This window comes from Phocoena sinus, chromosome 2 (genome assembly GCF_008692025.1).
Source record: "Phocoena sinus isolate mPhoSin1 chromosome 2, mPhoSin1.pri, whole genome shotgun sequence".
NCBI lineage: Eukaryota > Metazoa > Chordata > Mammalia > Artiodactyla > Phocoenidae > Phocoena > Phocoena sinus.
Genome location: NC_045764.1, coordinates 153329964 through 153347834, shown reverse-complemented (window position 1 = coordinate 153347834; position 17871 = coordinate 153329964). Strand labels below are relative to the sequence as shown.

The window sequence follows — 17871 nt, the reverse complement described above, 5'->3', positions numbered from 1 at the left end:
AACGTGGTGGTTCTAATATGCAGCAAAGTCTAAGAACTACTCCTCCAACTTACCCTTCCCACCCAGCTCACTAATGCAGGCTCCAGACACCACAAGCACCCAGAACAGCCTTCACCCAACCAGAGGCTCGGCCTGAGCTGTCTAAAGGCCCCAAGTCTTTATCTCCCAGAAGTTTTGGTGACTTGCTGAGCAGGCATCCGTGTCCTCAGTGTGGATGAGACAATAGAACACGACTGTAAAGAGGTCCCAAAGTCCTCTTCACCAAAGTTTTACTCCAGCTCCGCCATTTACCAACTCTGCAACATCAGCAGGTTAGTTAACCTCTTCAAGCCCCACTTTCCTCATCTTTAAAATGGGGATAACATTACTTAACACTCACTCACTGCGTCCTCACAACCGTATATGCAAAGCCCTTAACACAGGTGTTGGCGTGTAGCAAAAGCTCAAACCATCTCAGCCAGTGATAAAATAACAAATCATTCTCTGTTGTTTCATTCTTTTCTTTTTTGCCTTTAGAGGGGCTTGGACCCTTGGTGGCTATTCTGCTGACCTCAGATACTTTCTACTCTTCTAGGGCCCCCTTTTCTTGCCAAGCTTGCCCAGCTCTTTGCTCTTGAGTTTGCAACTTAACTTCTCTGAGCCTCAGTTTCCTCATCTCCAAAGTGGGGGTAGAGAAAAAGTACTACCCCTGTGTTTATTTTAAAAACCAATGAGCTAACCTATGTAGGGTGCCAAGCAAAAGGCCTGGCACAGGGTCACTCAAAAAACAAACAAACAAAAAAAAAAACCAAAGATGCTGGAGAAGGTGAAGAATGACTGTTTCTCCCCCCTTGAATTGAGGTTCAGCAGAGTCATCTCCATCTGCTCTGGCAGCCAAAGGGTAGAAAAGACGCCTCCTGAAGGCTCATGGGGAGCTGAAAATTCCAAATTTCGAGCCAGGGGAGGAGGCAGCCTTGCCTCCCCTCCACGCGTCCCGTCCCGGGGTGACGCTGAAGAGCGCTGACTCCAGCTTGGGCCCCTCTCACCAGCTCCCCACCCTCCTCACACCCCATTAGCTCTGGCAATCCAATTCCCTTTCTTCTACCCAGAAATCGATGTTTAATTAACACGTTATTGAAAAAATAAACACAGTCTACAATGGGACTGCAATGAAGCTAATGCAGCTCAGCTTGGGGGCCACAGACCATCCCCTCAGTGAGAAAAATGCTCTTCTCATGTTCTCTGCTTCTCAAGCAAGAAAAAATTCCCCTTTCTCCCTGGAGTCCTCCAGCAGGGGAATCCCACCTTCTCCCACTGTGTATCCTCCCTCCAGTCTCTAGGCAGGGAGATCACCCATCCCTTCTTACCCCTGACCCTATGACACAGACACAGGGGGAAGGAAGAGGGATTAGGTGTCAGTGCATATATCGCTGCTCCATGGGGCAGAGAGGTACCTGCAAGGTGTGGGTGGGCCCATCTCCCCATTCCCTCCAGACCAGAAGGAGCACTCATCCAGCTGAGAGGTCAGCAGCTGTCTTCCCCTGGCTGGAGGAGGGAAGGAGGCCCAGGGGTGGCTGAGCAAGATGATGAGCCCCAGGTGCCCTCACCAGCCCTCACACTCAGGAGCTGATCTGAAGACCTCCTCCTGGGGGGTCTCCTCCTATGGCTTTCACTTTAGATGTTTCAACGCCCACCCCCTCTTCTCTAGGGTTCAGCATAGTGGGCAGTGCAAGGACTCAGAAACAGCATGAATTCTGGAGTCAGACCCAAGCTTGGGTCCAAAGTCTGCTACTTCTCACTGTGTGATCCTAGACAAGTTAGTTAACACTTCTGACCAACGGTTTCCTCATCAGACAAATGAGGACACTGCCCATTACAGGAAATACACCAGAACACCACGCTCTGCTAAGAGCAGGTGCTAGGTGACTGTCCATTCGCCAGAATCTCCACTGAGGGCCACCCCCTGTTGCAACAGCCAAGAGGAGTGTGGGCCCATCAGGGATCAGGGCCACAGAGCAAAGCAGAGGCGGGTTGCAGGTTCTCTGCCTTCTGCCCACCCACCACCATCCCAAACAACCTAAGCTCCCTCCCCCGACAAGGTGCCTGAAGCCGCAAGAAGGTGACTGAGTCACCATGGGAAGCAGAGTCTCTAAAGTGCCATCAGAAAGACCAGCAGCAGTGCCACTGCTGGGCCAGCGGCTTCCTCTCCCTAAGCCTAACGGGCCACTGACCGGCAGCAGCAACTTCCGCAGGTCCCAGGGTTGTGAGCAGCCAGCCCGGCAGGCGGGTCGGCTCTCAGAGTCAAGTTCCCAGACGTGGGGACCAGAGGACGGGCCCACGGAGGTGCTGCAACACAGTGCGGCTATCAGAGCGCTGGAGCCAGGCCACTGGGTTTGAGCGTGACCTTGCGCATGTTATTTAACTCCTTTAGGGCTCAGTTTCTTTATTTGTCATACTGAGATGTTAACAGTACCCACCTCATAGGGTGGTAGGAAGGTTAAGTGGGACAATGCGTGTCAAGCGCTCAGCATATATTTGGCACATAGGACTCAAATGTTGTCTAGCAGAAGTAGTTGTAGCAAGGTAGTTAGGTTAGTAGTCGTCGTGTTGGTAGCAGGAGTAGTCAGAAGATTAAGGTCTTAACCCTTTAGAAATAGGGGACAAATGGAAGCATCTCTGGGGAAAGTCTCTTCTCCTAGCCATCTTCTTGGCCTAAAATTTGATTTCCCTATCTGACACGCCTTTCCTCTCTCTATCCCATGAACAGAAAGTGGGTAATGTCACCTCAAAGAAGGATGACCATATGTTTTATCATCCAAACCAGGACATTTTTGAGAGCTAATAATTACACTAGGACAAAGGCCTAAATGGGCCTGTCTCTACAAACCAGGGCATCTGGTCACCCCACCTCAAAGTCACATAGAAAAGGCTTCTCACGCTGTCTCAAGGTCCTGGAAGAAGGTAAGGCTTCCCTGCTTCTCAGAATCCACTTTACTCTGGTCCCCCACTTCCCCTACCTTCCTGGCCCCAGCATAACATACACCCACACTTGCACACACACACGCACGCACGCACGCACGCTAGGATGTCTATCCCCTCCCTGAGTCGAGGTCAAGGCCAACCCTAGGGCTGGAGCAGAGGGACTAGTAGGGACCCTTCCACATAGTCCATGAATTCAAGCTCTCCAGCCAGCCTCTGGAAACGGAAATGAAACACACTGAGGCCAGTGTCTGGCTCCACGCCTTGCTTTCTTGAGAAGCAAGGGCTAAGCCAGTCTGGGAGAAGCACACAAGCTCCCAGGTCATCAGGATCCAGACACCAGCTGCTTGGACCTCTGAATGGAGCCCCTGCTGTATCTGAGAGTAACCGTGATGGGCAGGGCTGCATGGGACTAAGAGAGACCCACTGGGGTCTCTTCCTCCAGCACACTCAGGGGATGACCTTGACCGGCACCCAGTGATTCTGATGACCTTGGAGAATAGCCCCCAGTCTCCTTCCAGCTCGGCAGGGATAGTCTGCCCTCATTAAAGGCACATCTACCCCCTCCCACCTCACCAAGACCCCACTCCCCCACCGACCAAGGAAGAAGGAAAGCTAAGAGGGCACCTCAGACAGCCTCCAGCACAATCTCATTTGAGAGAGGGCCCACGTCCCACAGGCAGCAAGATGGTATAGAAAGAACACTCCCCGGATAGCCAGAAAACCTGGATTCCAGCTTTGTCCCTGCATCAAACTTGGCATATGACTTTGGACCAGCCATTTAATCTCTCTTCGCCTCAGTTTTCTCATCTGTATTTGAGAGCACTGAATGAGATAATGGCTCATCTCCCTTTTACCTCTAACAGTGTAACGTAAGGGTCATGGACTTGGGCTCTGGAATAAGAAAGATCTGAGCTCAAATCCCTGATCTGCCATCTTACTATCTTATTTTATCTAAGTCTCAGTCTCCTCTTCTGTCAAAGGCAAGGAATAATAGCAGAGTCATCCCTCGCTATCCACGGGGTATTGGTTCTAGGATCCCTCGCAGATTCAAAAATCTTCGGGTGCTCATAAAATGATGTTATATAAACATCATTTTATATAAGTATATAAAATGATGTAGCACAGTTGGCCCTCCATATCCGAGGATGTAGAACCCACGGATACAGAGGGCCGACTGTATACTGCATTGAGTTGTCTGGAAAATTAAAAGAGACACTGAATGTAAAAAAAAAAAAAAAAAAAAAAGAAACTTGGTACAGAACTTGGTATATATTAAGTACCTCAGAAACGGTAGCTATATCACTACCATTACTACTACGTGACGATGATGATTAACTAGTATTAGTGGGACCATGAAGGAGGCAGAGTCAGTCTGAGCCAGGCATGGAGGAGACCTTTCTACTGAACCTCGAAAGTCGCACTTTGCAATTCCTCTAGCAGATCTGGACTTGCAGGCAGGGACAGCCGGAGGCAAAGTTCAGCGTTCGCAGAAGGCAGGCTCCAAGGTTAGAGCCAACACCAGATCCAACACCAAATCCATATGGTTCTTTCTTCCAATCAACAGATATTTGTTGAGCACCTACTACATGCCAGCAAATGTCCTAGGCACTGAGAACACGGCAATGAACAAAATCAGGCAAAGACCCTGACCTCACGGAACCTGAATTCCAGAGGGAGAGACAGACAAGATTACCTTAACACTCCAGTATGTAATGTAGTGTTAGGTAGTGAGCAGCTGATTGGAATGAAAGGCAGAGACGTGGGCTGAAAGTAGCGGGGGGTCAGGGTGAGGGGGGGCTATTTTAGAAGGCCACTCAGCAGCGGCCTCTCTGGGGAGGCCTCACTTGAGCACAGACCTGCAGAGCCCTGCTCGAGCCCAGTACTGCCACCTGTGGCTGGCCCAGTCACACCTCATCATCTGCAGAGCAGCCAGGGCTGGCCCTCAAGGGTCAGAGCTGCGGAGAGGCTGGTGGTTCCTTCCCCAGCAGGTACGTGCTTGAGGGAAGCAGGGCCTGGTGGCAGCAGGAACCAAGGCCTGCAAATTTCTAGGGGACGAGCTTTGGAAGGGACGTTTCTACTTTTCCAAGTCTCCCATCCACACACGAGGGTCACATAAGGAGAACACAGCAGGGGGATCCCAAGAGCCTTCTCCTCTCGGAGTTTGGCACAATGATTCGCCCCTGGGGCATCCTACCCCCCATTTGTCCCCTTTCTCTGGCAATGACGTAACCCTTTCTCCCTGACCCCTCAAGGTCAGCCCCAGGAAGGGAGAGGGACATAAGCTACGTACAACAACCAGCATTTTGCCCCAAGGATTTTTTTTTTCTCTCAGGAAAAATGTTTTCCAATTTCACATGTAATTGCTCATAAAGAGGGACACACCTTTAACCAAAGGAGAAGGGAAAATGGCGTCCGATAGTTACGACGGCTGGAGCCCAGGAGGGCACAGGGGCTCAGCCGCTATCCTGGCCGAGGGCGAGCGCAGCTCCTCAGGGGCTACAGAGCCTCCCACAAGGCCGGGCCACCCTCCCACGCGGGTGGCAGAGGCCGGGGCGAGCAGGGCCGTCCTCCCCCGCTCTGCCCAGGGCTCCCGAGGTGGCCAGGGAAACCCTCAGTCTGGCCCACCTCATCCCTTCTCCCCTTTCCGTCCGCAGCCGCCCGCTCGTCCTCCATGAGCACAGCCACCCACGGGCCTGCTCTGGCGAGCGCGGCTCTCCCACGAGGCTTGCCGCCGGAGACAGGCGCCTTCTCCCCCCACCGTCTTCTCAGCTACCCTGAAAACTCCGTCGCCTTCTCACCCCCACCAAACACCGCCGCTCTTTGCCTTCCTCCCCCACAAGAGAGGAAAGGGGAGCCTCCCTTCCCTGTCACCCCCACACCTCCCCAGAGCCGTGCGCGCGTCCGTGCCCACCAAGCACACTCACGCAGCACAAACAGGCAGGCACCCCCTGCTTGAACCGCACGCACCATGTGGACAATCCATGTTGTCCGACTGGGAGCACACCGGCGTTTGACAAAACACAAACACCCCTCCAGCCCTCACCCAAAAGGCAACACAAAGGCCACCAAGAATTTTAAGACCAGACATCAGCCGGAGAGCGAGGGCTGGGTAGGACAAAGACATCACTCCAGACTCCCCACGAGCCACGACAACTCTGGGAGATTCTGCAGTGCCCTCTGGCTTGACACAGCCCACTGAGCAGAGCTGTGTGTTGGTGTGTGTGAGAGCATACATATGTGTGTGTGGAGAGGGGGCATCTGTCTCTCTATTGTCCAGGCATCAAATCTCCCCAGAGCTAACCCAGTCCAGACTCTGCCTTCCCCGTGTACCCTTCCTCTGATGTGCCGCAAACATATATTACACGGATGGTTAAATTGGATCATTATCACCGGGTGCTTATTTGGCCAAAAAAAAAAAAATCATTAATGTCATCTACCCCCATTCCAACCCCCTTCTTATGAGGTCCCCTCCCCAACGACTCTCCAACATGCTAATCCCATGAACTGCGACACACCACAGCTTTTGGTAAAGAATAATGGCGAGGAGAAAGAAGAGAGCGGTGTGGGGAGAAGACGTGGGTATCGTTACTGCATTTCCCGTATGAAGACGGGTGGAGAGGAGCCATGGTGGAGGTAGGGGTGGGGACAGCCGTAAAGGGGAACGAAACCAAACGAAATCAAGCCCTTGATCGTCTATGTCTGTGTGAGAGAGTGTGTGTGCAAGAGCGTGTGCAAAGTGCGTGCGTGTGTAGATGTGCCGACTTAGCCCTCCTATCAGAAGGCTGCATCCGTGTGGCATGTAGGAAAGGCCATCGCACCACTGTTGTGTCGAAAAAAAAAAAAAAAAAAAGAGCCGCAGAGCCATCAGGATCAGAATTTTCTCATCCAGACAGAAAGGACTAAAGGAAAGGGGGAGGGGGTATATGGGGGGAGGGGAGAGCGGTGTGTGCCAATGGAAGCAAGAGAACAGCAGAATTAGGGGAGGATAGAGAGGGAAATTGGTGGTAGGGCGGAAAAAACTGCACACACACAGAGACACAAACACACACAATACCCAAACGCCAACCCCACCGCTCCACTGTGCCTCCAAGACTGACAACCCGTCCCCCATCTCTCTGCTGCCTCTCTGTGCCCCCAAAGCTGGTGCCGATGGATTTCTGTATCTCAGTTTTGCAGCAGTGGGCTAATTACAACCAAGCCCCCTCACCAAATTAACCCCTCCCCTCCTTCTCCTTCTTTCTCTAAAAGGCCAATTGAAGAATAATGTGTTTTTAGAGATAATGGATTTTTTTTCCCAAGGAACGAGAGAAAGGGGGATGCAGGACAGAAATTCTGCAAGCCGGTGACTTCCGACCTCACCTCCGTCTCTCCTCATGTCCCCATTTGCTGTAGCGTCTCATCTACCATTTTCCAACCATCCCCTTACCCCCCACCACCCAAGAGAAAAGACCTTCCTACCATGCACATCGACAAATACATCAACCGCCACCCAATCTCAGTAGCCGATCTCAAAACCCCAAGCATCAAACCACCTCGATACATCCTTTCCCTTATATAAGCAGCAAATCATCAACACATTCAGCAGCATTAAAACCAACAAAAAAGGAGGCCAGACCTCCATCAGACCCCTAATAATTGATAATAGGGAGCTACCAGAGCAGCAAAGATGCAGTTGTCTCTCAAAATCTAGAATCCCTTTGATTTCTGGCCCCCGCATCTTAAGAAGCAATTTTTTAAAATTATTTCACTAGAAAGGACCGGAAAGCTCCAGAAAAGGCCATTCGCACAGTCCGATTGTTTTTAAAAAATTAACCCAGCCCTGTTGCTCACTTTAATAGCGAACTTCCAGCGTCCAGCCTTTTTCCCCTCTTCCAGAAGGAAGACTGGCTCGCCAGATGAACCCCAGGCTGCAGAAAATGGGCCAAGAGCCCTTACTCTCCACTCCCCAACCAAAAAAAAAAAAACAAAATTCAAACAATAGGAATGTCTCTGCACAACCGGCACCCGTCTGAAATATCGTTCGCCCCAATATGACTGAGGCAGATTAAGCCAGAAGGTTAAAAAAAAAAAAAAAAATACCAGCCTTGCTGTGTCTCTCTCTTCCCTCCATCCTTCAGCCACATACCCAGTAGTCCTTAGGTAAACTTGCCCATCATAACCAGCGGGACCATTTTAACTTGAAAGGCGATGCAGAAGCAAGCCCTTGAATGATGAAGGGAAGCTCTACCCAGAATGGCAAATTCATAAAGGCTAGTTCTTCGGGCTCCCCAAACATAACCTCCAGGTGCCCCCAGATAGACTATCCCGGGTACTAAGTCACCCAGCGCACTGGGAGTTCAAATTTCCATTGGAACCTTCATCACAAAGGCAAACGGTCATCTGACCCCCCGAAACTACACGGTCCTCCAGGTGTGACAAGGAGCATCCCTCTCCCTCCAGGGCCATCCACAGGACCCAGAGCAGAGGAGGAATTAAGAATGTTGGGGTGGATTGTGGAGGTAAAAGAAAACTATCTCCCCAAGCGGGAATGACCGGAGGAAGCGGGGAAATGACAGCTCCCCTTTTCCCAGCTCTCCTATCTTGTCCGACTCTGTCTAGCTCCATCCTAGCCTAGCTCTGGATGATCTCTGACCTTTGTATTTAAACAAAACATTTTTAATAATGATCAGGGAAGAGAAATCCTACTTTACCTAAACCCCAATAATGGTTATCAAAAATAAAATTTTCTCACAGCATGATAATATTTCTACATCCAAATCAAAAGAAGAATGCATTTAATGGAAGAAGGGAGAAATTTATTTCTTTTAACAAGTAATCACAGGGTAAGTCACCTGCAAAGCAGCCAAGCCCATAGGTTGGTATTACGTCACTGGCCTAGGAAGGGATGGGGGGGGGGGGGACAGATATTTTTCCCTTGTCATCAAGATGATGTTTCTAAAGCAGTTAAGTTTTGTGGTTAAAAAAAGAGAGAGGGAAAGAGCTAAAACTCTGGGTACAACACAATGCCTAGAAAAAAATACATCGAACCAGCCTTTAAGGTCACTGAGAGCTTACAAAACCCACAGTGCTTACACGGAGTGTAAGTTTTCAGGCAAGCCTGCTACTAAATCATTAATATAAACAAATGGAAGGCAGAGAAAGAAGATTCCCTTCTAGCGGATCCAAACAGGAGTGCTCGCACACACGCGCACACACACACTCTCCCTTTTCACCTTCTCTGAGTATGCCCACCTCCACAGCAAGATAGCAGGACTCCAGCCTGAATCTTCAGACTCAAGATCCACCTCCTCACACATCTTCCAAAAAAAAAAAAATCACACTCAAACACACACACACACACACACACACACACACACACACACACACACACACCCTTCGATTCCTCAACAGCTAGGGAACTCCCTATCTCAGTTCAATTTTCTCTTCTTGTGATCCTCAGAGCTTCCCTTCTTCTCTTTCTCATTTGAACTAGCCCCTTCCCCAGAAAAAAAAAAAAAAAAAATGAGGGGAAAAGTGATCACAAAATGCAAAAAAAGTATCTGCCCAAAATGAAGTGACAGGTACACGTCATTGCAGACTAACAATCCAAGCAAATAGGAGAAAGACTTTAAAAAAGATTAAAAATCTAAAACATTCTCTGACTTTTTCAACATCTGGAGCAAAAGGACCCAACTTCCAGGGGAAACTGAAGGAAAAGAAAGGCAGTTGGAAAGCCATTCCCATGGTCAGCCAAGGCTCTCTGACCCAGCCTTCAAAAAAAAAAAAAAATCTAGGTTGGTCGCTCCCAGCTGAAAACTTCTACCCTCTCAGGAGCGACCTCTTCCCAGAAACAAGAAGAAGCCCGAGTTGTTTCACATGCCGCCTGCCTTCCTTTCCCCCCACATCTTACCTTTCCAGTTGAGCAGAAGATTTGGGGTCTATTTGTTTGTTTGATGTTTAATCAACTGAGTTTGCTGGGTATGTTTCCTCTTCGGGGAGGTTCAGATTCTGGAATCTTTCTGTCTCCTTTTCTTTTTCTTTCTCTCTGGGAGGGAGTGGCGGGGAAGAAGGAAGGAGGTGTTGGAGGTGCGAAAAGCAGGTCCTTGGTGGCTCGAGATGCTGGCGGCTTCGAGAGGGGAGGACACACTCCCTCTCGCTCTCAGTGAGTTGCATGCAAGAGGAGATGTGTAGGGCTGAGCTCTAAGCCTGAGACTGCCGGAGGAGCCCAGGAATTTCACGCACTCCAGAGCCGGCCCCTCCCTCTCCCACACAGACCCCGGCATTTAAAGAGACAGCCAGGCTGCCTGGCTCAGGGCTTCACCTCCTCCCTGACTGTTTTTCAAACAGCTGAGAAGATATCAACTGGGAGGGGCATTGTGCAGCCCCCTGCGACTAAGAGGCAGTGTCAGGAGCTCATTTCTCCCTTCATCCCAGCCTAGGAAGGGTCTTCGCTGGATCTGGAGCAGGAATTAAAGACAAAATCCTCATTTACATCTTCAGTAGACTAAGCCACTTCCTCACTGGGGAAGATGCATGTGTCTCACTGCAGAATGAGGGAGTAGAGAGGACCCTGACCTACCAGTGTGCCTCAGTTTCCCTGAGCAGTCACTCCTCCTTACAAAATTAGGGCAAGCCCTGTGCATCTGGTGGAGGCTGTAACTAGGACACAAAGCCATTCCTCTGCAAGCCCTCTGAATGCCTGCTTAGGACAAGACATAGTGCGGGGGACTGGGGACACAAATGAAGGTGACAAATGGGGCTTCCCCTCCAAGGGCTCCTGGCAGGGAAGGCAGACAGAGGCACAGCCCACCCTATCTTCGGGGGCTGAGAGCTAAAAGAGACAGAGGCAGGAATCAGGCTCTGTGTTGGATCAGGCAGATGGTTCCCTTCTGTGGCTCGCACCCTGAGCTCAGGGCATTGCCACTGCACACCCAAACCCTTCAAAGTCCATCACCAGTTTTGCCAAAGTAGTCCACGTTTGTGAAAACATTTCCCCAGTCAAGCCTAAACAAGGGATGGCTGTCGGTGGCACCAAACAGAAGGTTCTGTTCATCATCGGGCCCTGGTGCCTCACAGTGGGCTAAACAGCCCTGCCCCTTTCTTCTCCTGCCTCCCCTTTCTAAGGGCTGCATGGCACTGGTCCTTCCTCCGGCCAGCGCCAACGGCAGGAAAAGCCGCTAACAGCTGTTGAACACTCACCACGTGCCAGCACACGGGTCAGGTCATTCAGTCCAGTGAGGTTGCTGCCTGTTGACCACTGAGGTCCATTTTACAGTTGAGGAAATCAAAGCTTTATGGAGGGTCCCCGAAGGTCACACAGCAGGAAATAACCAAAATGAAGTTGAACTCATGTGTATCCAACTCCAGAGCCTGCCTGCTCAGCCTCACGTTACATTGCCTCCTTTTCGGGGAGGGTAGTAGTCCTTATATTTCTGCCCTTTACCGGACATGCTTCCAACCATCCTAGCGAAGTTGAGGGCATGTGTACTCAGCCTCATTCTCACAGAAAACCGAACAAGTAGGTCAACTTTCCTGCCCCAAGGAGTCTTCCATGCTTTGGTGGAAGACAGAGATGTGTTCCTATAAAGCAAGGGGAAAATAACAGTCATGAAAGCAACGTAAAGAAAGCTCTATGGGATTGTCAAGAAGCAGATGATAACATTTTTTTTGGAGATTTGGGGGTATAAAGGCAAGCTTGGTAGACTAAAGTGGCATTTGGGCTGGGCTTAAATGGACACATGCAGTTCCAGCGTTACCAGTCTACATTTCCGTCTGTTTTACCTTTCAGATAATAATCTCACTTCCTTATATTTCTTTGGGTCCCCAGTCTTCAATACCTTAATGGTACCCAGCACATAATTGATTGATTTCATGTATGACACCTCACCTTTCACCAGTTTATGCTAGACCTGAAATGCCGTGTCTCCTGATCTATATCTTCCTTGCCTGGCCTTCCTTGAAGTCCATGTACCTTATTTGTTTTCAGAATGTGGAAGGGAACTTCAGAGGACACAGTGCAGGGGATTGGTCAAGCTGTCTAGAGCTCCTGTGGGAAGAACAATGTAAAGGATCATCACCATGATCCAGCAGGACATTGGAACTAGCCAGGGCAGCTATAGACTCACCTTTGGGAAGAGCAGGAAGAGACCTAAGGGGCCCCCTGGGGAATATGAGGGTATAAGCCCAAAGGGAGAGTCTGAGGACTCACTGCCCTGCAGATGTCACCTCCCATGGGACTCCTCCAGCAAACACCAGCTGTGGAAGGACATTCCCTCAAGAAGTCCACTGCATGTCTACAGGATGACCTAGGGTTAAAACACGTACCTGGATTCCAATCCCAACTTGACCACCTAAATTTCGTGTGATGTGAATAATTTTTTTCCCTCTCCAAGTCTCAGTGTTTTCACCTACAAAACGGAGATAATGCCTATACTTACTTCATAGGACTGTTTCGAGAATTAAATGATAAAATACATGCAGAACACCTGCCCCACCGAAATGTTTTAACAAATGTCCACTACCTTGGCCCAAGGGTCTGCCTCTGCCCCTGCATGGGGTTATTAACTTCGGGAAACTTTGCCCCTATAGTTAGCACTCCTTTATTTCATCATTTAATTTTTACTATTTTAGCTTACTCTGACATCTTAGGTACTATCATTTACTTGTTTTTAGTCCTTTTGCCTTTTACCTACTTTACCTGGTATACTTTGAGTATACTTGTCATTATCACTTTATTCCATTTAGTAGTTTCTTGGGCCTCTCAAGTGTTATTTACCTTTCAATTACTCTGGTGTATCCTTTTAGTCTGCCTTTTATTCTGAAATCTTTGGGCTCATTTTATCCCATTCCTCTACAGCATTTTAGCTAACTACCACTCCGTTCATTCTCAGTGATCCAGCATTCCCTCAGATAGTTCTGGATTTATGAGGCTGGATACGTACAAAAGAGCAGAGATGGACAACAATAAAGACAATAAGACATGTAATGCAACCATAAGCATAAAGCAATATCAGGTGTCTGCCCAAATGATGGTGCCACGCCAGCAATGGTACTGATTTTTTTACAGAAAGACTCAATGGAAGTAACTGAAGCCTTCAGAGACCCTGGCCTTTCACTGCTCTCACCTCTGTCCTGAGCGGCGAGGCCATTAGGTTAAAGGTTCCCTGGTGGACCTACCTTCTTCACTTGACTCTGAGGCTGCTGCCTTCACTCAGGTCAGGAGGAAAACAAAATGGGACAGGGACTCTTCCAATTTTTCTCAAATGTGCCAGACCAGTGCTTTCAGAATGGAACAAGGAACAATTTTATTACCAATCAAAAGAAGAAGTTGTCCATGACATTCTGGGGAAAAAAGTCAAGTTGATATAATGATAGTAATAATAATAAACACCACCACCAATCTGGGCCTCCACTTGGTAGCATCCTAGTTAAGATCCCAAGGCTCTGCAAAGAGCACATCTAAGTTCAAATCCCAGCTGCACCATTTGCTGGCCATGAGACCTTGGCCAAGTTATTAACATTTCAACTCTCAGCTTTCTCATCTGTGAAGTGGGAATGATAATGATACCATCCTCAAACATTTCCTGTGACAATTCTATCAAAAGCACCTGTCATAGTAAATGGCACTTGGAAGGTCCACAATGGAGTATCAGTTATCATTATCAGAGTGAGATTTAAAATATTTAATATCTGAGGTGGCATGGCAGCAGCCAATCAGACTGGAGGCTGGCCATAAGCAAATGGTTTGATCCTAACAGGACCTACCAGCTATCGGCCCTGATCGTTAGCACTATTTTCACCTGCCTGGTACTAAGGTAAGCACTTGGCATGCGTTATCTCGTTTAATCTTCACAGCAAGTTGGCTTTATGTTATTTATCAAAATATATGCAATTGCATATTTATAAATAAGACTATGCCTATAAAACCAGGGTTATAGATAAAAGACTTAACATATACCTTTCTGTTGCCCTAATGACTCTTGGTATGTGAATTTCAGGTTGCTTTGGGAGTCTTTTGCCTTCATTACACAGGTTCTTTCTTTTACTTACTGATTCTTTCAATAATCTTTGGGAAACAATGATACTGGTCAATGGCCTCAGTTTCTTCATCCATTAAATAGGTATACGTACCGTCCTCTCTTTCTGAGTTCCCACTGCTCTACCCTAACAAACCCTGGGAATATCAAAGGCTTGTCAAGGCAAGACCAAGTCACAAAACTTGGGCATTAGACAGTTCTGCTAATCCCCAGCCAGCACTGCAGTTGAGTCAAGGTCTCGGATCCCCGCCTCCCTTGCTCCTGAGCAGATTTCGAATTCAGCCTCAAATGCTATTGGCTCAAAGCGGTTCATCCAACGCCACTTTCGACTATCCCTTACCCTGTTCTCTCCTCTGCTCCCACAAGAGCTGGGCTGCATTGCTGCCTCCTGGAGTTTGACATTCCGTCACCCACGTGACGGTGTTTCCAGTGGTATTAATAAGTGACTGCTTATTAATTAGTATTATTAGACATGCACTGTGCAGTGTAGACAGTAACACAGAGGGGCCTGGTATCTCCAAGGAGAGAACTTATACAGAAAGAGTTAAACCTGCAGTCCAGCAAGAGGACACGGCCAGCAGTGAGTCAGGGGGAGTCAAGAGCAACACTCCCCAAATTCTGCAAGCGGCACCTAATCCAGAGAACTGTTCGTCACAGGATGGAAGGAGAACACGTGGATGTGGGATTTACAGGCGTGTGAGGACATAAGCCCAAAGGGGAGCCTAAGCATTCAGGCCTTGAGAGGGTTAGTTCCCAGGGAATGTTTCTAATTCCAGGCATCCCTTCCACCAGGGTATCAGCCCCCCCTACCCACCCACCCCCAAAGAGGCTGCAGGAAAGGCTAGCTCCCAGGAAGGCAAAAAGTCTTTAACTTCCAACTCCAGTGGGGAACCCTCTACCCTCATTTTCTTTCCCTGCTTACTCCATGGAAATAAAATATTCTCAGGCGCTTGCGGCAGTAGAACCCTCTCAGCCACCTCCCTGAATGCAGCAACCATTGCCAGCTGAGAGGAGCCAGCCTTTGGGACAGGACTGCCGATTCCAGCCTCGGGGAGATCCTGGCTAGGACGCGGAATGGCATCCCTGTGCTGCATCCTTCTTCCCCTGAGCACCCAGGAGCAAGCAACTTGACCAGACTGATGATGCAAGAATATCTCACCAAAAACTTTACAAGAAAAACGCTAGAAGGAGACTATTTCCTCCCACGCTGATAATTTTCAGAGCAATTCTAGAATTTCCTGCTTGGGGATCACATTTTAATATGGTCCAGATATATTTGGAGTGTTTAATGGGTTTGAATGTTTGAGTGGCAGGGAGTTACCTATTAATACTTGATGGTTGCTTTAAAAAAAAAAAATCATCATTTGCTCCATTTATGACAGAAGTTCTTGTCTGTTTTAAACTTCATTCCTCCCACCAGCTAGGTAAGAGCGGACAGCTGGCACAGGCCACTTTCAGCTCGAGTGCCGAGAGGGCAGGACTTGCATCTCTGCATAGTGCAGTGGCAAAGGGCGTGAACTCCAGCTCCAGACCACACAGGCTGGAATCCAGCTCTACAGCCCACAGGCCACAGGACCTTGGGCGAGTTGCTTGACCACTCTGCACCTCATTTCCCCTTCTATGTAATGAGGATCACAATAGTTCCTACCTCACAGACTTGTTAGGAGGATAAGTGAGCTAATATTCTTAAAGTATTCAAACAGTGGTATTCACAGTGTAGAGGCTATGTGTGTTACTTAAATAAAAAATAAAACAACTTCCCATGGGCACTACTTCCCAGGAGGCCCTTAATAAAAGCTTCCTAACAATGGCAATGGTGATGTGCTGGTTCTAGAAAAATCTCAGGATCATGGGCAGGAAAGATATCCATTCTGCTATCATTCCTGGAGGTTCAATCAGCCCCAGTTCTGGTGCCATTTGCCCTGTGTCCCTCCCCAGCCCCTGCTTCCCATCGTCTCTCCCTCTCCCTCTGCTGGACGGCCCTCATATCATCCCTGCCCCTTCACACTGTAAAGCCAGCTCAGCCCGGGTGCAGGCAGGAAAGGCAGCACCAACAGCGATGATCTTGTGGAGACGCGCAAGATGCGCGCCCCATCTCCATTCCCATCCCCAGCAGCAGCCATTCTCTCGGACCCACGCACCAGGACTATTCTTAAATGATATACTTTTGCCCGGTTGTGGAGGGAAAAAAAAAGAAAAGAAAGAAAGAAACACCCTCCTCAGGATTCAAGCTGAAGATGGAATGATTGCCAAATGCTAACAGCTTTTCAAACAGGCCGCAGTTAAAAATACGTCTGAAATGGTTTTAACTCAAACTCAAAAAATAGCTTAACCGACTGTGGAGCTGTAGGCAGTAGGGGGTGGGGAAGCTGACGAGGAAGAGGGATTCCCTTCAGAGGGGCCCAAGGCAAACCCTCCACAGGGACACAAGAGAGGCGCCTGGCTTATTTCTCCATGGGAATAATACCTTTTGAAAACACAGACCAGATCTCCAGGAAATGTGGTGACACCAGAACGCTTGAGCTGCTCCCTACGAGGAGACACTCCCGATATTGGCCAGACTGTGTGGCTTCCTGGACCTTCACTACGCTCAGTGTGACCACAGCTGTACCAGCATTGCCTCTGAGTGGGTCAGCAATGCAGAATCTCAGCTTCTACCCCAGCTCCAAGCCCAGCAGACCTGCTGAACCGGAATCTGCACTTCAACAAGATGCCCAGGTGATTCAGACTCAAACTCCAATGTCATGGGTGTTACCTTGGACTCTGTCATGACACCTCAACCCTAAAAAGGATTGCATTCAACATATTTCTCCCCATTTACTTATGAGGAAACTGAGGTACAAGGAAGGACTCATCTAAGGTCACGGGCTGAGTCAGGCTAACAGTATCATCCACAGTTCCACCCCCTCCCCGAGGGCTTTAAGTCCCAAATTAGGCTTCAACATCAGACCTAGCCAAGGACAGCAGAGAATTTCTGATGCTTTCTTTCTAGCGGCAAAGGACCTAGAACATAAAACAACAGCTTAAAGCAAAGTTTCTCCAAGTAGGTTCAGTAGGTCACTATACCTATCAGATACTCTGAAAGACTCTATTGTCAAATACGATCAAAAAATCCATAATCACACGAATATATTTAAGTCTCTGAGAAGTCTTGCAGAAGAGAAACTTGCTTAACATTGTTTAATATAATGTTCTCCAAAGTTATTTTACCACAAAACCCTTTTTTCCACATAGGAGACCTGTTAATATGAATGACATCACGTTCTGAGAAATACTAGTTGGGATTCACCAACCAGTCGCATGCTCAACCATTTAATCACACGCCCAACCAGTCTGCCGGAAAGCAAAATGTTTCATGATGTTTTGTAAAGGTGGGTGCAGGGGGAGGAGTTCCTTTTATAGCAGCCCCCAAAACATCATCATCCAACCTGATATTGATCACTTCCTGCAGCAGGGAGCTCGCTACCACACAAAGCAACCCAACTCATCCTTGGATGACTCCAGTATTTAAAAACGTTATTACATTAAGCCAAAATCCTCCTTCTTGTAACATCTTGAGCAACGATTGCTTAAAATGTATCTTCAGCACCAGTGTGCATAGGGATTTGATCCTTGTTTCTAACAGCTACCCTTCACATGCAACTCTAGCAGTAATAAACTAATAAGTCTGCTCTGTCCTCTGCAGTCTAGACCTTCAAATATTTCTCAGAATCATAGAATTTAGAGCTTAAAAGTATTTTAAGTATTACCTAACCCAACCTTTTTATTTTACAGATGAGAAAGCCATGTCCAAGAGCAATCACATTACTTGCCCAAGATCAAACAGACAGTAGAAACTTAACCTGGGAGACTGGATTTGAATATAATAGGGTGCGTGTGTTCTTTCCTTAGAGGG

General features: G+C 48.5%; 1 protein-coding gene and 1 pseudogene across 7 annotated transcripts in view; one reads left to right on the top strand and one right to left on the bottom strand.

Moving 5' to 3' along the window:
- NRXN3 (neurexin 3) overlaps positions 1-10154 on the bottom strand; it is a 1706389-nt gene extending 1696235 nt beyond the window's left edge. For all 7 annotated transcript variants that reach the window (XR_004348667.1, XR_004348670.1, XR_004348668.1 and 4 more), the window contains exon 1: positions 9851-10154. The gene's annotated coding sequence lies outside the window, so the exon portion shown is untranslated. The remainder of the gene's footprint in view (positions 1-9850) is intronic.
- Positions 5930-17871, top strand: part of LOC116748649 — a 111715-nt pseudogene continuing 99773 nt past the window's right edge.